Source organism: Dendrobates tinctorius, unplaced genomic scaffold, assembly GCF_039654945.1.
Source record: "Dendrobates tinctorius isolate UK_male_01 unplaced genomic scaffold, ASM3965494v1 ptg000133l, whole genome shotgun sequence".
Classification (NCBI taxonomy): Eukaryota; Metazoa; Chordata; class Amphibia; order Anura; family Dendrobatidae; genus Dendrobates; species Dendrobates tinctorius.
The window spans coordinates 28,523,138-28,546,489 of NW_027361801.1; the positions used below are offsets into that span (position 1 = coordinate 28,523,138).

General features: G+C 40.8%; 1 long non-coding RNA gene across 2 annotated transcripts in view; it reads left to right on the forward strand.

The window, feature by feature from the left end:
- The first annotated feature begins 1,865 nt into the window (after nt 1-1,865).
- LOC141048215 (uncharacterized) overlaps nt 1,866-23,352 on the forward strand; it is a 33,294-nt gene continuing 11,807 nt past the window's right edge. The window contains exons 1-2 of one of the 2 annotated variants that reach the window (XR_012219989.1): nt 1,866-2,079; nt 6,028-6,144. This is a non-coding gene — a long non-coding RNA (uncharacterized lncRNA). The remainder of the gene's footprint in view (nt 2,080-6,027; nt 6,145-23,352) is intronic. The other variant, XR_012219990.1, reaches the window with a different exon arrangement.

The following is a 23,352-nucleotide window of genomic DNA, read 5'->3' on the forward strand; positions in this document are numbered from 1 at the left end:
TGCTAGAAAATGATGCACAATAGAGCACAGGTTCACTCTGTTGCTTTGTTGCTGTGCCTGTGAGGGGATCTGATATGCCTCACAGGTATTAGAGCTTTTCCTAGCAGCATGAGTGCCCAGTTAGGTTGCTCAGCACTCGCTAAGAGGTTTGCTGTAATATGTCAGTGGGTTTATACTTTTGATCAAAATAATAACTAATAACCTTAGTTGTGGATAACTTTGTTTAGCCACAGTAAGTCAAGGAATAATATTTGGTAGTGTGATGAACACATCAGCAGGACCATCATCACTACATGAATACATCACCATAACCATCAGAAGTACATGAAAATAATACACGAACACCATTATTACCTAAATACATCACCAGAACCATCATCAGTACAATAATTCTGTACAAGAACCATCATCAGTTTTTTTGCAAGTTGTATTTGTGCCACAACGGACACAAACACCATCAGACTTATCCATTTATCTATAATGGGGCATTATTAGCTTCCGTCAGGGTATTTGTAAAATTTCACATGCCTTAACGTAAACCAAACCGCCCCATTATAATTAAAGGGAATCTGTCACCCCTTTTTTCGAATATGAGCTGCCGGCACCGACATCAGGGACTTATTTACAGCATTCTGTAATGCTGTAGATAAGCCCCAGATATATCCTGAAAAATAAGAAAAAAGAATTAAATTGCACTCACCTGTGGATCCAGTCCGGTCCGATGGGTGCCGCCGTCCGTTCTGGCGCCTCCTATCTTCATACGATGCCGTCCTCTTCTCCTCTTCTTACCTTCCTCTCGTGGCTCCTGCACAGGCGGACTGCTCTGCCCTGTTGAGTATAGTGCGCAGGCGCTGGGAGAGAATGCTGTAGATAAGCCCCTGATGTCGGTGTCGGCAGCTGATATTTGAAAAAAGGGGTGACAGATTCCCTTTAAGCAATATTAGTTTGGATTCCTATCCTTGGGTTTGCCATTTAAAATATAGGATGACTTAGATGAATCCCTTCAAATATAGGATGTTTTTGTCCCTGGTATCGTGTAAATGGTCCACTAACAATGAGTGATTCCTATATCTAAGAGTGAAATTGCACCCCTGCTAAGAAATGCCCCTTAGGTACACCATTTTTTTAGTTTTGGTTTTGGTTAATTTTTTTTGTTGAAAAAGTTAACAGTTCTAATGGAAATCATGACCAGAGCTTGTTAGCTGAACCATCTGTTGGGGATATTTTATGATTTTGTTCCTGCTATATTGCTGAAAAACAGGTAAATACAAGTGAACTAACAGTTTATGTGTATATATTAATGTACATGTTCTCACCTATAAAATCTAATGAGCAACAATCAAAGGAACTTGTCACAAAGATACAGATCACCTCCTATAAATTACATAATACTATCTTTGTGACGAGTTCCTCTGATTGTTGCTCATTAGATTTTATAGGTCAGAACATGCTCATTCATATATATACACATAAACTGTTAGCTCTCGAAGTGTCATTATCTGGTGATCATGTACGCTAAGACCCAAGGTAACTGAGTTGTATAGATGTCTGCCAGGTAAGATCAGACTCCAATATGACATATACTGTACTGTTTCATGTTGTGAACAGGTGCAAATAAGTGAGAAGATGTGTCAGGACTTGAACACTGCAGCTCTTGTGCACCAGGCTGCAGATCTTACCTCTGAGCTATTCAGCTCGCTGGACAGTTCTATGCTAACTCAAATACTTGTATCTGTGTTGTTTTTGATTGTCTCCACCCTGAGTTCCTGATTGTCGCCACCCTGAGTTTCTGACTGGCTGCACCCAGATTGAACACACTATTTAAACCTGACATTGCACTCTCTTCCTTGCAAGATTATTGAGCTACCAGCCTCTAGTCAAGCTTCCTTTCACCTGCTTCTTCATTCTAAGATTACACTGCTGCTTCCATGTACCTATTCCTTGGCTATCCCTGACTACGCTGCATACTGCTCCTTTAAACTTCATTGCTGCTCCTGTGTACTGACTCCTCAGCTATCACTGACTACATTACCTGCTGGTGCTGCCCATAGTGGTTGCAATACCACTACTCCAACTAAGGTCAGTCCATAGCAAGATGTCTATTGCATATGTCTTTAGAAGTGTATCAAGGTAAAAATAGATGAACTGACGATTTATATGTGTATATAAATCAGCATGATCTGACATATTAAATGTAACATTTTCATGTTTTTATATTGATTTGTAACACCATTGTCTATTTCAGGCAAAAATGTAGTTTAGATTGTGTCATGTTGCAGAATTCTGTGAGCCTGATAAAGACCTTAGACAGAGGTTGAAATGAATTGATGAATGCATAATTAACCAGTCATAATTTCCATTGTGTATTTCAACTGGTCAGTTTGCTCAGTATAGTGAAAACTATAGTGTCGTATCAGCACTTACCCATTAAACTGACACTGTATAGGATTCCTCGGATCTACTGTTTATGGTATTTTGTTCCTATGTGGATTATCAGGTACCTGGCAAAAGATAGTCATCTATGCACCAGTCTATATTAACCCACTAATAGCATACAGTATGATGTACAGTGTAACGTTGGTGAGTCTGGACACTATGCCACAAGCCGGGCATACCCTGGAGGCTCATGACTAAGTGTCTACTGCATCTTCACTAGAGCCGCTGATAGGATAGGCTGGGCAGGTAGACACCAGATACTACTCATGGCAGTCCCCAGGTCACAGCAGCTGACAAAAGGAACAGAGACACAGGCACGAAGTACAAGAGGACAGAGGCAAAGATGTGGTCAGACAATTTAGGGTCAGGGTAGGAAGCACAGGTTCAGTATATATAGCTGGGGTCAAGAGCAAATATATCAAGATAGACAGTAAACAAGAAGAGTCAATAGCAGGAGAAACATAGCAAACATGCACCAAAGAATCCAGAAAAAAGTAACTGGAAATCAATGATCTGGCAAGAAGCTGCCTAATAAACCTACTGCTTTGGATGAATAGGCTGGGGAAATCAAACCCTGCAGGACACAACAGGGTTATATTTCTGTAGGATATGACTGCTCCTCCCTTTAACAAGGTGGAGATTCTCTAGGAGCAGACCTAGCAGTGAGCACAAGGCAGCTCAGGAAAATTTTCTGTCACTGGGGAAGAAGAGTGGTGAATGTAGTGAGTAGGGTGCTGCTAAGAAGTTAAGCAAGATGCCAATGTGAAATAGAGGGTAGGTCCCATGTCTTCTACCTGTGTTTGCTGTAGGTTCGCAAGTTGAGCCTGTATATTTGCCTGCAGATGATGTTTGATTAAATCAGCTCTCATCTGCGTGTAACAGTCGCAGAGGGAGCAGAGCTCCACCTGTGGTTGTTAACATGTCTAATGCTTTTGTCAATCGGTGACTGAGGCATTGACAGTGTGCCGGCAGAGAGTCATGCTTTTCTATGCACCCATCAGTGCGTCCGTGATGTGAATATGGGGTGCCCATGGGTTACCATAACCATCAGATGTCTGGTGAAGATCCATGTGCCTGTCATGATGGTATTCCTGGGTATTCCTGTGAAAGCCAACTTCTGGCTGGCTGGCGTCCAATTTTTTACCATGATTTTTGCTATTTACAGAAATGCTGTATTTCTGTATATGAAATATATGCAGATGATGACAGGTTCACGTTCCCCCTAACGGGACTAACAAATACAGTGAAAAAATATTAAAAAAATGAAAAAAAAAATATAAATGTTCAAATCACTGCCTTTTTCCTCCATTAAAAATTAAGGAATAAAAAAATACACATACTGTTCTTGGTATTTTAACACTTCTGTCAAAATAGTAATGGTGCATAGAATTTCAGAGACTTAATCTCTAAACCAGGGTTCCCCAACTCCAGTCCTCAAGGCCCACCAACAGATCATGTTTTCAGGATTTCCTTAGTATTGCTCAGGTGATAATTGCTTCACCTGTGCAACACAAAGGAAATCCTGAAAACATGATCTGTTGGTGGGCCTTGAGGACTGGAGTTGGGGAACCCTGCTCTAAATAATCCCTGAGAACCTAATCACAGGATATGTGGAGACATATCAGACTAAATCATTTAAAAATTCATACGTTTATAGAAATATTACATATTAAAAAGGATTTAAAAATAGGGATGAACAGAGAATGTCATATGAGTAAACACATACCATACAGGGTCTATATGCAATGGAATGAAGATGCCCTCAGTATCAGTAAGCTATGGCAAAATGTAAGTGCAAAATATGCATCTCTATTAGTAATACAACCAATAAATAAATGTTTTTAGGGGCCAATTGATTAACACTGAATCAATTGTAGTGTTGTCACTGTAAGGCTGGAGTCACACAACCGTACAACACGGCCAAGTGCTATGTGATAAAACATTGCATAGCACTCAGCCCTGTGACAGCTCAAATCTGCGATTATTTTCTCATGCCGAATCAGGATGCAAGAACAATCACAGCATGCTGCGATTGGCAGCGAGAGTCGGCTCACTCGTATCCATATAAGTCTATGGGTGCGAGTTACACAATGCACAGCACTCGGATATCAATCGACTGTGGTGCAAAATACACCGACGCCTGCAGCAGAGGAGATGGATAAATTAATTTATCCACCTCCTCCACAGCTGTGCTCCGATCCTGTCATGTGAGAGCATCGGAGCACAGTGGCATGACATTTGGCTCCCACTCAAAGTAGAGCAGGAGCCGTGGTTCATTTGCTTAATGCATCCGATGATCTCACATCAGATGCCATACACTGGTGTGACTCCAACCTAATAGCGAAATACTAGAAGCAGTCATACTTACAGCCATATGCATCAGTATAAAAAGCCCTGTTGGAAACTTTCTGGTCTATCAAAATATAAAATAAAGTAATCCACTCACTAAACATAATAAAAAAATTTCAAAACGCCAGCATTTTGCTTTTCGGCCACCACAACTACACAAAAAAAAAATGAGGCAATCAAAGCATAGCCCTCACATAGCTTTGGATTCCAAAAATTGAAACATTTACTGGTCTTGGAAAAATGGAGTTACACTTGGAATTTTTGTACTGCTTTCCAGTACATCAACTGACAAAATGGATTGTGTCAATCATACGTACAACTTGTACGGCAAAAAACAAACCCACACAGCTATGTCGACAGAAAAATATAAAAGTTATGATTCTCGGAATATAGGGAGGAAAATATAAAAGAAAAATAAAATACTGCATGGACCTTAAAGGGAATCTGTCATCATAAAAAACACTATTAACCTGCAGATATGGGGTTAATTTGCAGGTTCATAGCGTCACTAACCTGCTCAGTGCCTGCACTTAGCCGAATGCTGTGGGGAGAAAATTAACTTTTTTCTCCCCAGTAGCGTTTGGCTTCTAGACACAGGAGCAGTGCTGGCATGGGCTCAGCCCTGATCTTGACTGACAGCCATCCCAATGTAAAGCCAATGCCAGTCAGGGCCAGGGGAGCTGATACAGTCACCAGTCTGTATACTAAAAGCAGTGACTAAGCTAGCGCCGGCGTCGCACCTGTGGCTTAAACCCGAATGCTGCTGGGTAAATAAAGTTAATTCTATCCCTGCAGCATTTAGTAAATTGAAGGCGCTGGGTGGGATAGTAACACTATTTACCTGCAGATTAACCCTATATCTGCAGGTTAATAGCATTTTTTCTGGTGACAAGTTCACTTTAAGGGGTAAATTTATGTGAAGATTGGTATTTTTCCCATAGTGTACTATCCAAAGGAGAAGAAAATGATAGTTTTCCTTTGTGCTCAATAACGTTGAAATTGAGAGTACACCGGAAAGCATTGTTTTCACTTACATTAACTGGAGTTGAGAAAAGCTCCCAAATTTTGATTAAATAGATTCACTCAATTCAGGAGGAAAATTCTAAATGCCTAAAATAAACATGATTCAAATTGAATTGGCTGGGAAGGGGATGTAAAACAAATTGTATACTCATGCACCTTGGCCAAAGCCGTACAAGTCACAATGCCTCTGTTACTCCAATTGACTTTTCTATCTTCTAGACTGCTTTTCCTTTCACTAGGCCCTATGCTATAACATGAAGCACAATGCATGTCATTGACAGCTGAAAAGACTATAGGAGGTGGTGCCAGTACAGGTACAGAAAGAGTCCAGTTTAGGTGAGTATGCAATATTTTTGTACCTCTTTTTGGCTCTCTATAACACAGCAAAATGGCAGTCTTCCTCTGTTTTTCTAGACTTTCCTAACACAAATAGCAAAAAATTGGGATATTGGTGCAACAATTTTTTTTTTGCAAATTTCAAGGTGAATTCTCTTATCTCTATTATTAATTGTTTAGTATTTATTTTGTTTTATAATGTAATCTGTTAAGGAAAAAGACTTTTTTTGTTACAGTAAGTTCCTATGCATGAATGTGTAGGTTGAAAATATAGAATGAAAAGAGTTTCTTTTTTGTGTCTTAATTGTCTTTGTAATATAACATTTATGAGACAAGACCAATGATATTGAGCTGCTCTGTGAGTTATTAAGATTCATTTCTCGGCTGAACCTTTCCCTGCTGGCCTGAGTGACAGCCTGTACAGGAAGAACTGTATGATTTAACCAGAAACTCTGATGGGCTTATGTACATAATTCATGCACAAATATTAATGTTAATAATTCAAAGTGGTGGTATGTTCTTTGAAGGTGAGTTATCAAATCACTTCTTGTAGTGATATTTACTGACATTAGCAAACTTAAAAAAAAGGGCAATATCCTGCTTGTCAGTAATAATAACGATATGACATATTAAAGGTTTTGCTGTTCAGGAGGCACTAAGGAGAGGATAAAAGCAACTCGGGAGTGAAGATGAAGAATGTCTTGGCACAAACAAATAAAAAATGTCCTTTTCAAGTATAAATAATTTAAGAGTTTGATGTCCCTTAACCTCTACTTTATTAACCTTTTTACACTGGAAGTGGAACATGTTCTTTGTTTTTGGATCAGTTGAAATCTCTAGATCTATTTCTTTTTTTTTTTTTCTTTTTTTATAGCATTTTGGAAGACACTCTAAATTCATAAGCAGAAACTAAGCACAAAATGGCAGAATCGTAATAAAAAAGATATTAAGAAAACTAAGAGTGTTTGAATTTGTTTTTTTAAGAGCCAATTTAAACTATTTTATTTTTATTTAGGCAGTAGTCTAATGATTGTGAAAAAACTGACATTCTAATAATATACTTCACTTGCATATATAAAAAATATTTATTTAAAAAAAAATAATCACTATAGCATCCTTTCTCCCCATCATTTTTTATATTGCTAACATACAGGTGCTTCTCACAAAAATTAGAATATCATCAAAAAGTTAATTCATTTTAGTTCTTCAATAAAAAAAGTGAAACTCATATATTATATAGTCATTACAAGCAGAGTGATCTATTTCAAGTGTTTATTTCTGTTAATGTTGATGACTATGGCTTACAGCCAATGAAAACCCAAAAGTCATTATCTCAGTAAATTAGAATAATTAACAAAAAAAAACCTGGAAAAGGCATCCTAAGCATTTAAAAGGTCCCTTAGTCTGTTTCAGTAGGCTCTACAATCATGGAAAAGACTGCTGACTTGACAGATTATTATTATTAATATTCATTTTTATAGCACCATTTATTCCATGGCGCTTTACATGTGAAAAAAGGGGCATACATAGACAAGTACAATAAACATGAGCAATAGAATGCGTACAGAAGGAGAGAGGATTCTGCCCATGAGGGCTCACAATCTACAGGGAATGGGTGAGGACACAATAGGAGAGGGTAGAGTTGGTTGTGCGGTTGTTCAGTAGTCTGAGGATCACTGCAGGTTGTAGGCTTGTTGGAAGAGGTGGGTCTTCAGGTTCCTTTTGAAGGTTTCCATGGTAGGTGAAAGTCTGATGTGTTGGGGTAGAGAGTCCCAGAATATGTGAGAAGCACTGGAGAAGTCTTGTATGCAGTTGTGGGAAGAAGAGATAAAAGGGGAGTAGAGAAGGAGATCTTGAGAGGATTGAAGGTTGCTTGTAGGTAAGTACCGGGAGATCATGGCATAAATGTATGGAGGAGACAGGTTGGGGATGGCTTTGTATGTCATAGTTAGATTTTTGAACTGGAGCCTTTTGACAATGGGAAGCCAGTGAGAGGTTGGCAGAGGAGAAGCTGGATAATAATGGGGAGACAGGTGAATTAGTTGGGCAGCAGAGTTTAGGATAGATTAGAGTGGTGCAAAAGTGTTATAGGGGAGGCCAGAGAGTAGGAGGTTGCAATAGTTGAGGCAGGAGATGATGAGGGAGTGCACAAGCATTTTTGCTTTTCTTGGTCAAGGAATGTATGGATCTGGGAGACATTTTTGAGTTGGAGTCAGCAGGAGGAGGCAAGGGCTTAGATATGTGGCTTGAAAGAGAAGGCAGAGTCAATGGTCACCCCGAGGCACTCAGCATGTGGGACTGGGGAAAGTGAGCAGCCATTGACATTGATGGATAGGTCAGGTGGAGGGATAGAGTGAGATGGGGGAATGATGATGAATTGTGTTTTGTCCATGTTCAGTTTTAGAAAGCGAGCAGAAAAGAAAGATGAAATAGCGGACAGACAAATTGTGGGATATTTTTTCAGTAAGGAGGTGATGTCAGGTCCAGATAGGTAGATCTGCATGTCATCAGAGTAGGTATGGTACTGCAAACCATGGGATTCTATAAGCTGTCCAAGGCCGAAGGTGTAGATGGAGAACATTAGGAGTCCTAGAACTGAGCCTTGGGGAACACCGACAGACAGGGGGCAAGGTGAGGAGGTGGTGTGGGAAAGGGAAACACTGAATGTCTGGTCTGTTAGATATGACAAGCTCCAGGATAGGGCTAAATCTGTGATGCCAAGAGATGAGAGAATCTGTAAAAGAGGGAATGGTCCACAGTGTGATAGGCTGAAGACAGGTCCAGGAGAACGACAGGGTAGGTAGTGTTGCTTGCTTTTGGCGGTTAGTAGGTCATTGGTGACTTTAGTTAGGGCAGTTTCAGCTGAGTGATGCAGTCGGAAGCCTGATTGTAAGTGGTCAAAGAGGGAGCAGGAGGAGAGGTGGGAGGACAGTTCATGATGGACATGTTGTTCCAGTAGTTTTGAGGCATAAGGGAGAAGTTAAATCAGATGGAAATAAAAAAAGACTGACTGGCACATCCAAACAAGTGTGAATAGGTGCGTACCGGGAGTACCTACCTCCATATACCATATACAAAAAAAAGGGTTGCACTCTATTGTGCTAAAGCATGTCAATGTGAAATATAAACTATGAACAGCAATATGTCTTTGATTATTAGGAAAAAATGAATGAGACGCTTTGCACAACATTTGGCCAAATAATGTCTGTCCATCAACCATCGTTAAGGTGGTCTCAAAACCATGGAGGGTGGTAGTGGAAAAAAGGAGCAGGTATCGGACAGGAGCTAGCCAACTCCTCCACCACATTTGATGCTTCGGCGAGGGGGTGTGAGAGAGATTGAATCTGCCATAAGAAAGTGCAGCTGAAGAGGCTGAGTCAGAGGGGGGTGAGCCAGGTTTCAGTGATGCCAAGGAAGGAGAGTTTGTTGGTGATAAAGAGGTCATGGATATATGACAGTTTGCTGCAAACAGAGCGTGCGTTCCATAGTGCTACTAGTTGTAGGGATTACAGGAGATAGTAAGAAATATAGTAGTATGGGGTGAAAGTGAAAAGAAGCAGAAACATTGTGTTAGACGTCTGATTCCTGACACTGCACAGCGGGAATCCAGAGCCAGACATCCAGCGGTCTCCCATTCTCCTCCGACCGCTGCGGGTGCTGCTCAGCAATCACGGCGAGCCAGGCGTGCTACTCAGACTTGCTCTGACAGCCTGGATGTTGCTGCCACCTCTGGTGCAGCAATGGTAGCGCATCCTGTTCTGCAGGGAACCGCTCCAGAGGCTAAGTCCTCATGCCGTGCTACTGGGCATGCCCGCAAGGTGACCTCTCACTGGAGAGCAGGGGTCACATGCTTAGGTCCTGCGTTGGATCTGATTGGTCCTTTCCAGGGTACTGGAAGGTCCCGGAAGCGCATGGCTATAAAAAGCCTGCATGGCGGCTCGGCCATGCACTAGTGTAGCATATTATGCTGTGTGTGTATGGAGATGGATGCATGGACTGGTGACTGACTTATTATGAAACCCCTTCCCTTGGAGAATACGATTGGTGACTGTGTGTTGGGTTAGTCAGCTCCAGGTTCTGGCAAGCTACACGCCACAGTGCGATCCATGCCTACACTAGTGTCCGCCGGTGCCCGGTTCTCGACGCCGACGCTTGCGGCTTTAGTTGCTGCTGCGCTGCATTACCAGCAGCTATTGATGTTCGCCGCTGCAACGCCAGATGCTGGCTCCTGTGACATTAACAGGGCCAGCGCCTTTGCATATATTTCTGCCAAGCGACATTGTGTCTGAACAGAGCCGCTCCTAGCGTTCGGGTGACGTTAACCCGTGCGCACTACGGCACCCTCTGGTGCATCTGCCATTGTTCAGCAGCGGTCTAGTCACCTACCGCACGGTGGACCCCGGGCGGCGAACGCACCTCCTATTATTTATATTTGGTGCGTTCTGCCGTCCCTAACACATTGTAGTGGTTGTCTATCCCAATACCTTACAGTCAATTGCAGTCTAATTCAAAGTATTGTACTATGAAATCTGTACTTTGAAATATGTAATTTGAAAAATGCCTGGATCAGACAAGAGTCTGGATCAGACTCATGGCTCTGAATATATCTTTAGCTAAGGGCAATCAGGTGTGAATGAGGAGGTGGGTGGGTATGGTCAAACCAGATGCTGACTTAAACAAAGGTCATAAAAGAGAGGGAGGGGTTGGTGTGACCACTCAAAGATATGCCAGAATAACATAAGAGAAATTAAATATATCATGGAAACAAAATGATAGGTAAGAAAAGTGTACCAGAAAGAGATTATGTGCACTTCACATAGACAGTCAAATGCCAGGGAAAGCTTGGTAGATATAAAGCGTATCAGATAGTTAGATGTCCAGAAGGCAGTCATTGACACACTCCACAAGTAGGGTTAGCCACAAAAGGTCATTGCTAAAGAAGCTAGCTGTTCACAGAGTGCTGTATCCAAGCATATTAATGGAAAGTTGAGTGGAAGGAAAAAGTATGGTAGAAAAAGTTGCACAAGCAACCGGGATAGCCGTAGCCTTGAAAGGATTAAGAAAAAGCCATTCAATAATTTGGGGAAGATTCAAAAGGAGTGGAACGCAGCTGGAGTCATTGCTTCAAGAGCCACCACACACAGATGTATCCAGAACATGGACTTCAAGTGTCACATTCCTTATGTCAAGCCACTCATGACCAATAGACAACACCATAAGCATCTTACCTGGGCCAAGGAGAAAAAGAACTGGACTGTTGTTCATTGGTCCAAGGTGTTGTTTTCAGATGAAAGTAAATTTTGCATTTCATTTGGAAATCTAGGTCCCAGAGACTGAAGGAGGAATGGAGAGGCACACAATCCAAGCTGCTTGAGGTCTGCAGTGATGGTTTGGGGAGCCATGCCATCTGCTGGTGTAGGTCCAGTGTGTTTATGTGTTTTATCAAGACCAAAGTCAGCGCAGCCATCTACCTGGAGATTTTAGAGCACTTCATACTTCACTCTGCCGACAAGCTTTTTGGAGATGAAAATTTCATTCTCCAGCAGGACTTGGTACCTGTCCTCACTGCCAAAAGTACCAATACCTGGTTTAAAAACAACAGTATCACTGTGCTTGACAGGCCAGCAAACTTGCCTGACCTTATCTGTGGGGTATTGTCAAGAGTAAGATGAGAGACACCAGACCCAACAATGCAGATGAGCTGAAGGCTGCTATCAAAGCAACCTGGCCTTTCATAACACCTCAGCAGTGCCACAGGCTGATCGCCTCCATGCCAGGCGGCATTGATGCAGTCATTTATCCAAAAGGAGCCCAGACCAAGTGTGAGGGATCTCACAGGGGAAGGGGGCATCAGCTTCGCTCACCTCTGGGGGATGGGAGAGAAGGACCTGCAGGGATCAGCTCTCTGGCACCACCACTTGCTCCAGGTCAGTCAGGGAACTGCACCGAGGGCAAATAGTCACCGGAAAGGCTTCCCTTATAGGTACAAGTTAGAGAGGCGCTCCCAAAGAGGGGTGAGATATATCACCAGTCCATGCTGGGAATATATATTTAAACCTCCTGTACATCACTGCCAGAGTTCGTCACTAAAACAATATGGTATTCTGCCACCAGTTCCTCATTCGAAATAAGCCCTATCTGACAACAGGCTTATATCGGATCAGAAACCAACCCAGGTAGTGTGCAATTGACCAACCGAGCGTGTGGGCATTGGGATTCATGAATCGAGATAAAAGAAAAGCTCAAGATTAATTTTATACAGTATTTAACCACCAAAAAGGTGCACTAGAAATATACAGATATATATTTACAAGAACAATATACAAGTATACAGTCACAAGTGTAGTACAAGGATAGGGTATAGTTAGGTTGCAATTACCGTGTTGTGTAGCCTGTGACCACAGGGAGGCGCTGATGGATCACAGGTCCAAAACTTAGTTATGTGGTACCCTTGGCCGCGTCAGCTAACGGGTCCTCCTGCCAGTAGAAAACTAAGTCCAAAATGATGGTCTGCCTTATATCTCCTAGGCCGTTCCCTCCCACGCTATGCTGCCACCCTGAGCTGGGCTGCCTCCCTCCTCCCATGTCTGAGAATAAGATTTTCTGTCCAGAATCATGGAAGGCTCATAACTTTGCACCCAAAGCTCTGAATGGGTTGGTTGTTCCATCACTGGGTTCCGCTGGATTTTATCTGCACATTGGGAACTCTTGAGAAAGAGAATTAAAACTTGGTGGAACAAGGCCGCACTAGAAAATGATGCCACGTGGTCTGTGGGTCCAATTATTTCCCACACTTGATATAGAGGATCCTGTATTTATGCTCAAATGGGAAGAAACCCTAACTAAATGCTCTCTTACATTGTTAGAACTTTTTATTGGTACTGACAAAAGAACACTAGCAACAATAGAAAGGAAATTGAAAATATACGGGCCAAAATTCAAGATGCTCTACCCAGTGACGAATACAAAAAATGTGATTGTTCACTGGAAGAAGATCTTTCTAAGTGGGAACTTGAGACACAAAATAATAAAACTAAGAAATACTTACGTGACCTTGAAGTCTACCAACAAAAGTGAGTTTATCGCTGGCGTAAAAAACAGACAAGACTTCAATTGAGATCACAATCTGTCTCAAATATCTCCACTAAATCCGAAGGAGCATGTGACGACAGTTTTTTAGAACAAAAGGGCAGATCGGCACCATAGGCGGTTCAACAGGCAATCACCTTCTGCCTCCCTATACACCCGTTGTAAAAAGGAAAAGACATACATACAACATGAGGGACAAGAGAAACAAGAAATAATGCAAGAAAGCGGACGGCACCGCTGTTACCGTGCTAAGGTCCGTGGCTGGCAGCAGGCGGAGAGCTCACATCCAGGACTCCCGGGTGCTTGACCTCGTAGCAAGACGAATGTAGTTTCCAAGAGAAAAAGGTCGCACTCTGCGGGATAATGATGAATGTTTATTGACACTAAATTACATGTCACGTCGGAGATGTGAAGGAGAGTGTGTCAAATGGCTGACTACGGCCGTTTCACGCTACTCGAGCGCTTCCACGGGTCAAAGTGCAGGAGGAAATGACGGATACTTATGCATACCAATCACTCCTCCTGCCAGCCACTAAAAAAATAACAAGTGAAACAGACAAGTGTTACGTGCAGACATATAAGAACATACAATTTACCGCCTCAGCGGGAACAATACCTTTACATATAAAATTACTAAGATTACAAGGAACAATAAATCATTATCAGTGTTACTGGTTAACCCCTATAATTAAGTTAACTCTTCTGGATAATCTATTCCGGACCAAATATGTGCTCCCATTAAATATAATATAATTGTGATATATTGCGACTATGTCGTAGCTCCTGTCTCCAGGATAAAAATCACTGACACCTATCTTATTGCCATTTATATTATAATAATATCCTAGAAAAACTATTTTCTCACGATCAAAACGGATTAAGACAAATTTAACTATGTAGTACAAAATTAAGCGAATAATAAACTGCCCCAATTTTATATAAATTTTTTATCAAGCAAAATACCACGCCGAATGTCATAAATTTATATACCTCCCAGACATGATTCTTGTGTTATAATCTCATAATATTAAGCAAAATACATTTATATGAATCAATTATCATAAAAAAATAGCCATATCTACTTTATCATTGAAACATGCGGGACCCGTCGCCCGTGTATCCATGATCCATTTCGATTCCCGCTGCAATAATAATTTATGCAAGTTCCCCCCTTGTGGGGGTAACATCACTTTTTCAATACCCGCAAAAGTAAGGACACCCGGATCTGTCCATGTACAGTCCTGACATGGTCAATTAGACGTGGCACTCCTTTCCCAGATTTTATCGACTTGAAGTGCTCCCGAAATCGAACATAAAGCGGGCGTATTGTCTTTCCTATATAAAAAAACCGACATGTACAGAAGATAACATAAACCACATGATCAGTCTTGCATGTAATAAAGCTGGACACCGTATGTCTAACTGCACCCATTTGCAGTGTACGATCAGTACAATGATACCTACAATAGGGACATTGTCCACATTTATAATTACCTTTAGGTATTCCTTGATTTAACCATGTGTCACGTTGAGTTATTAAACGATTCTGGACTAAAACGTCCCTAATCCTTGTACTGCGTCTATTGGAAATCAAAGGTCCTCTGGACACTATATCAATCAATTCCCTGTCTTGTTCCAAAACATGCCAATGTTTCCTTATTACGGATCTGATTTGTCTATCCATGGGGCCATAACGAAAACAAAAGGTAAATCTTTTTTCTTTCTTACTTTCTTTACTCTGTTGATTTATTATGCATCTCCTGTTATCATCCCATTGTGATTTCACTTTTTGAAGTGTAGTATCTAATAAATGGTCAGGGTACCCTCGTTGTCTCAATCTCTCATGTAATTCTCTGGATTGTCGTTCCCGACCCTCAACTGTATTATTGACACGAAATATTCGTAAAAATTGACTATATGGTAATGAATTAACAGTATGTGTGGGGTGATAGCTGTCAAACCACAATACGGAGTTGGTGGCTATAGGTTTCCTAAAAACCGATGTACATATAGTATCATCCTTGATCTCCAAAAGGACATCAAGAAACTCCAATTTGGTACCTCCAAAATTATATGTGAACACCATGTTCATGTGATTCATGTCATTTAAATAGTTAACAAATTCAACAAATGTCTCTTTTGTACCCTCCCAGATTATGAACACGTCGTCCACATATCTGAGGTATAATCTGATATGTCTGAAATACCTCTGCATATTATAAACGTATTTCTCCTCAAAAGCTCCCAAGAACAAATTCGCAAACGTGCAAGATACCGGCGTGCCCATCGCAGTTCCCACATTTTGACAATACCATTTTGAATCAAAAGTAAAAGCATTGTGTGTTAGAATAAAACTCAATGCATCACAAACGAAATCTATGAAACCTTGCTCTTTCCCTGTCGTACCTAAAATTTCCCTAATAGTGTCAACTCCCAATTGTTGAGGAATTCTTGTATAGAGACTTTCTACATCTATTGATGTTAAAAAGAAACCAGGTTGCCACCCAAACCCATGTATTACTTCTAGAAAAGCTTTAGTGTCTCTTATATAGGACGGGATCTGAATAAGCAATGGCCGTAATAGCCAATCTACATATTGTGAAAGTGCCTCCGTCACTGATCCTATCCCAGAAACAATGGGGTGACCTGGAGGACAGGATAGGGATTTGTGTATCTTAGGTACATGGTACCAATGGGGACGCGTAGGAAAATCAGGCAACAGTTTTTCTGCCTTTTTTTCAGAAATAATATTTTTTATGACATATTGCCTGAGTAAGGACCTCAAATCTTTTATGAATTTGTGGGTAGGATCCCCCATCAATTTCGTATATGTGACTGTATCTGATAGATGTCGGTGGGCTTCTGCTAGGTACATATCTCTCGGCAATAACACTGTATTCCCTCCTTTATCTGATGGTCTCACCACTGTGTCTGTCCATTCTCTAATTTCTCTCAGTGCTGACTTCTCTGCCACTGTCAAATTTGAGGGAGCTGTGGGATATACTAATGCCTCTACATCTTTAATGACTAACGTCTCAAATAAATCAATAAGATTTCCTGGGGAGACAGGGGGCATATATTGTGATGTTACCCCCCCTAAAAAAGGTGTATATATCGTTTGTGGGTAGTCACCCCTAGATTCAGTGAGTCACCCCTAGATTCAGTGATACTCAACAGTAGGGCAGCATCTTCATGCACTTCTGCCAATGTACCTACTCCTGCCATAAATCCCAAAGGACCCACTTCACATTGCACCTCCCCTGATAATGGAGTGTTAATGGGGGTTTTTTGTAAAAATTGCTTATGCAGATGCATCTTCCTAATGGATTTAAATAAATCAATCTTAAATTCTGTCAAATCAAAACTATCTGGTATACAAAAATTCAGACCCTTGGCTAATAATGAATGATGTGTATCATTCAACACATGATCAGTTAAATTTATTACTGCATGCGACAGTGTGTCCCTTATCGTCTCGATCTCCATGAGACTTGCTTTCTCTTGCGGTTTTGTCCATACAGCCTTCCTCCTCTGATCCTCCGCCTAAAGGGATATTATGTCCAGACACACCTGCTTCTGCTGATATCTGCTGGTCAATTGCAGACATGGATAAACTGGCTCCCTCTCCCATGCTTGAATCAGAATCCGTTGTTAAATAATCTCTCCTGTGTGGAGCCTGATTCTGTTTACGATAATAGCGCTTATATTTCCCTTTTCCTGATTGTCCAGTGTGTACATTCATTCTTTGCTTATTCCAACTGAATATCTGGCCATTCAAAAAATCATGTTTGTCTCGTAAAAATTTGTCTCGTTTTCTAGACTTAATCTCTGCCTGCATTGGCAACAATTTACTGTCCATTTTTTTATTAACTGTAAGCCACTGATTATCTGTCATTCTCGATTTTAACTCTTCTTGTGATTTCATTAAATCCTCTTTAACTGTGTCATAATTACGCAAGTTGGTATCCAAGACCAATTGCAATAAATCTTGCGAACATTTAAGTAGAATTTTCTCCCATTCCATTCTAAAGGAAGCATCACCTTTGAACTCAGAAATTTCCTTCCACACTCTCAATCCGCGAGGTACACGTCCACAGTCTCTGTAGGACTTCAATGAATTATTGGTCCAAAATAACTTTGTTTCCCTCTCAGCCAGATTCATTAATTTAAATTCCAAAGCTTTAGTGCTTAAAGTCTGCACTTCATCACACGTTTCACACTCTTTGAAGTAATTATCAACATCCTCCCGACCAGAATGTAAGCTCTGTCCCAGTGTAGCTGTATCCGCCTCCATGTCCAAAGACATGGTTAAACTACTTCATGTGCTGCGTCTGGATAATCCAAACTAACAAACCGGTAACCAAGCGTGCTCAGTCCAGAAACAAATAATGCTAATGAAGTCAATGCAAGAAAGCGGACGGCACCGCTGTTACCGTGCTAAGGTCCGTGGCTGGCAGCAGGCGGAGAGCTCACATCCAGGACTCCCGGGTGCTTGACCTCGTAGCAAGACGAATGTAGTTTCCAAGAGAAAAAGGTCGCACTCTGCGGGATAATGATGAATGTTTATTGACACTAAATTACATGTCACGTCGGATATGTGAAGGAGAGTGTGTCAAATGGCTGACTACGGCCGTTTCACGCTACTCGAGCGCTTCCACGGGTCAAAGTGCAGGAGGAAATGACGGATACTTATGCATACCAATCACTCCTCCTGCCAGCCACTAAAAAAATAACAAGTGAAACAGACAAGTGTTACGTGCAGACATATAAGAACATACAATTTACCGCCTCAGCGGGAACAATACCTTTACATATAAAATTACTAAGATTACAAGGAACAATAAATCATTATCAGTGTTACTGGTTAACCCCTATAATTAAGTTAACTCTTCTGGATAATCTATTCCAGACCAAATATGTGCTCCCATTAAATATAATATAATTGTGATATATTGCGACTATGTCGTAGCTCCTGTCTCCAGGATAAAAATCACTGACACCTATCTTATTGCCATTTATATTATAATAATATCCTAGAAAAACTATTTTCTCACGATCAAACGGATTAAGACAAATTTAACTATGTAGTACAAAATTAAGCGAATAATAAACTGCCCCAATTTTATATAAATTTTTTATCAAGCAAAATGCCACGCCGAATGTCATTATTTATTATTCGCGGTGCCGTCCGCTTTCTTGCATTGACTTCATTAGCATTATTTGTTTCTGGACTGAGCACGCTTGGTTACCGGTTTGTTAGTTTGGATTATCCAGACGCAGCACATGAAATAGTTTAATCATGTCTTTGGACATGGAGGCGGATACAGCTACACTGGGACAGAGCTTACAGTCTGGTCGGGAGGATGTTGATAATTACTTCAAAGAGTGTGAACCGTGTGATGAAGTGCAGGCTTTAAGCACTAAAGCTTTGGAATTTAAATTAATGAATCTGGCTGAGAGGGAAACAAAGTTATTTTGGACCAATAATTCATTGAAGTCCTACAGAGACTGTGGACGTGTACCTCGCGGATTGAGAGTGTGGAAGGAAATTTCTGAGTTCAAAGGTGATGCTTCCTTTAGAATGGAATGGGAGAAAATTCTACTTTTAATCTTTAAAGATTCCATAATAACAGGGTCTGTACCACAGGACTGGCGTATAGCAAATGTGGTGCCAATATTCAAAAAGGGGACAAAAACTGAACTTGGAAATTATAGGCCAGTAAGTTTAACCTCAACTGTGGGTAAAATCCTGGAGGGTTTTCTAAGAGATACTATACTGGAGTATCTGGAGAAGAATAACCTTATGACCCAATATGAACATGGGTTTACAAGAGACCGTTCCTGTCAGACTAATCTGATAAGCTTTTATGAAGAGGTAAGTTCCGGACTGGACCAAGGGAATGCAGTGGACGTGGTGTACGTGGACTTTTCAAAAGCTTTTGATACGGTGCCACACAAAAGGTTGATACATAAAATGAGAACAATGGGGATAGGGGAAAATATGTGTAGGTGGGTTAAGAGCTGGCTCAGGGATAGGAAACAAAGGGTGGTTATTAATGGAGCACACTCGGACTGGGTCACGGTTAGCAGTGGGGTACCACAGGGGTCAGTTTTGGGCCCGCTTCTTTTTAACATATTTATTAATGACCTTGTAGGGGGCATAGAGAGTAGAATTTCAATATTTGCAGATGACACTAAACTCTGCAGGGTAATTAATACAGAGGAGGACAATTTTATATTACAGGAGGATTTATGTAAACTAGAAGCTTGGGCTGATAAATGGCAAATGAGCTTTAATGGGGATAAATGTAAGGTCTTGCACTTGGGTAGAGCGAACAAGTTGTATAATTATGTGCTTAATTGTAAAACACTGGGCAAAACAGTCACTGAAAAAGACCTGGGTGTATGGGTGGACGACAAACTCACATTTAGTGGCCAGAGTCAAGCAGCTGCTGCAAAGGCAAATAAAATAATGGGATGCATTAAAAGAGGCATAGATTCTCATGAGGAGAACATAATTTTACCTCTATATAAGTCACTAGTGCGACCACACTTAGAATACTGTGTACAGTTCTGGTCTCCGGTGTATAAGAAAGACATAGCTGAACTGGAGCGGGTGCAGAGAAGAGCGACCAAGGTTATTAGGGAACTAGGGGGTCTGCAATACCAAGACAGGTTATTACACTTGGGGTTATTTAGTTTGGAGAATCGAAGGCTTAGGGGTGATCTTATTACAATGTATAAATATATGTGGGGACAATACAAAGACCTTTCTAATGATCTTTTTACTCTTAGACCTGTGACGGGGACAAGGGGGCATCCTCTACGTCTGGAGGAAAGAAGGTTTAAGCATACTCACAGATGCGGATTCTTTACTGTAAGAGCAGTGAGACTATGGAACTCTCTGCCATATGATGTTGTAATGAGTGATTCACTACTAAAATTTAAGAAGGGACTGGATGCCTTTCTTGAAAAGTATAATATTACAGGGTATATACACTAGTCTCCTTAATATTGCGTTGATCCAGGGAGCTAGTCTGATTGCCGTATGTGGAGTCGGGAAGGAATTTTTTTCCCCAATGTGAAGCTTACTGTTGCCACATGGGTTTTTTTTGCCTTCCTCTGGATCAACATGTTAGGGCAAGTTAGGATAGGATATGGGTTGAACTAGATGGACTTAAAGTCTCCCTTCAACCTTAATAACTATGTTACTATGTTACTATGTTACTATGTAATGTTCGCAAGATTTATTGCAATTGGTCTTGGATACCAACTTGCGTAATTATGACACAGTTAAAGAGGATTTAATGAAATCACAAGAAGAGTTAAAATCGAGAATGACAGATAATCAGTGGCTTACATTTAATAAAAAAATGGACAGTAAATTGTTGCCAATGCAGGCAGAGATTAAGTCTAGAAAACGAGACAAATTTTTACGAGACAAACATGATTTTTTGAATGGCCAGATATTCAGTTGGAATAAGCAAAGAATGAATGTACACACTGGACAATCAGGAAAAGGGAAATATAAGCGCTATTATCGTAAACAGAATCAGGCTCCACACAGGAGAGATTATTTAACAACGGATTCTGATTCAAGCATGGGAGAGGGAGCCAGTTTATCCATGTCTGCAATTGACCAGCAGATATCAGCAGAAGCAGGTGTGTCTGGACATAATATCCCTTTAGGCGGAGGATCAGAAGAGGAAGGAGGAAGGCCGTATGGACAAAACCGCAAGAGAAAGCAAGTCTCATGGAGATCGAGACGATAAGGGACACACTGTCGCATGCAGTAATAAATTTAACTGATCATGTGTTGAATGATACACATCATTCATTATTAGCCAAGGGTCTGAATTTTTGTATACCAGATAGTTTTGATTTGACAGAATTTAAGATTGATTTATTTAAATCCATTAGGAAGATGCATCTGCATAAGCAATTTTTACAAAAAACCCCCATTAACACTCCATTATCAGGGGAGGTGCAATGTGAAGTGGGTCCTTTGGGATTTATGGCAGGAGTAGGTACATTGGCAGAAGTGCATGAAGATGCTGCCCTATTGTTGAGTATCACTGAATCTAGGGGTGACTACCCACAAACGATATATACACCTTTTTTAGGGGGGGTAACATCACAATATATGCCCCCTGTCTCCCCAGGAAATCTTATTGATTTATTTGAGACGTTAGTCATTAAAGATGTAGAGGCATTAGTATATCCCACAGCTCCCTCAAATTTGACAGTGGCAGAGAAGTCAGCACTGAGAGAAATTAGAGAATGGACAGACACAGTGGTGAGACCATCAGATAAAGGAGGGAATACAGTGTTATTGCCGAGAGATATGTACCTAGCAGAAGCCCACCGACATCTATCAGATACAGTCACATATACGAAATTGATGGGGGATCCTACCCACAAATTCATAAAAGATTTGAGGTCCTTACTCAGGCAATATGTCATAAAAAATATTATTTCTGAAAAAAAGGCAGAAAAACTGTTGCCTGATTTTCCTACGCGTCCCCATTGGTACCATGTACCTAAGATACACAAATCCCTATCCTGTCCTCCAGGTCGCCCCATTGTTTCTGGGATAGGATCAGTGACGGAGGCACTTTCACAGTATGTAGATTGGCTATTACGGCCATTGCTTATTCAGATCCCGTCCTATATAAGAGACACTAAAGCTTTTCTAGAAGTAATACATGGGTTTGGGTGGCAACCTGGTTTCTTTTTAACATCAATAGATGTAGAAAGTCTCTATACAAGAATTCCTCAACAATTGGGAGTTGACACTATTAGGGAAATTTTAGGTACGACAGGGAAAGAGCAAGGTTTCATAGATTTCGTTTGTGATGCATTGAGTTTTATTCTAACACACAATGCTTTTACTTTTGATTCAAAATGGTATTGTCAAAATGTGGGAACTGCGATGGGCACGCCGGTATCTTGCACGTTTGCGAATTTGTTCTTGGGAGCTTTTGAGGAGAAATACGTTTATAATATGCAGAGGTATTTCAGACATATCAGATTATACCTCAGACATGTGGACGATGTGTTCATAATCTGGGAGGGTACAAAAGAGACATTTGTTGAATTTGTTAACTATTTAAATGACATGAATCACATGAACATGGTGTTCACATATAATTTTGGAGGTACCAAATTGGAGTTTCTTGATGTCCTTTTGGAGATCAAGGATGATACTATATGTACATCGGTTTTTAGGAAACCTATAGCCACCAACTCCGTATTGCGGTTTGACAGTTATCACCCCACACATACTGTTAATTCATTACCATATAGTCAATTTTTACGAATATTTCGTGTCAATAATACAGTTGAGGGTCGGGAACGACAATCCAGAGAATTACATGAGAGATTGAGACAACGAGGGTACCCTGACCATTTATTAGATACTACACTTCAAAAAGTGAAATCACAATGGGATGATAACAGGAGATGCATAATAAATCAACAGAGTAAAGAAAGTAAGAAAGAAAAAAGATTTACCTTTTGTTTTCGTTATGGCCCCATGGATAGACAAATCAGATCCGTAATAAGGAAACATTGGCATGTTTTGGAACAAGACAGGGAATTGATTGATATAGTGTCCAGAGGACCTTTGATTTCCAATAGACGCAGTACAAGGATTAGGGATGTTTTAGTCCAGAATCGTTTAATAACTCAACGTGACACATGGTTAAATCAAGGAATACCTAAAGGTAATTATAAATGTGGACAATGTCCCTATTGTAGGTATCATTGTACTGATCGTACACTGCAAATGGGTGCAGTTAGACATACGGTGTCCAGCTTTATTACATGCAAGACTGATCATGTGGTTTATGTTATCTTCTGTACATGTCGGTTTTTTTATATAGGAAAGACAATACGCCCGCTTTATGTTCGATTTCGGGAGCACTTCAAGTCGATAAAATCTGGGAAAGGAGTGCCACGTCTAATTGACCATGTCAGGACTGTACATGGGACGGATCCGGGTGTCCTTACTTTTGCGGGTATTGAAAAAGTGATGTTACCCCCACAAGGGGGGAACTTGCATAAATTATTATTGCAGCGGGAATCGAAATGGATCATGGATACACGGGCGACGGGTCC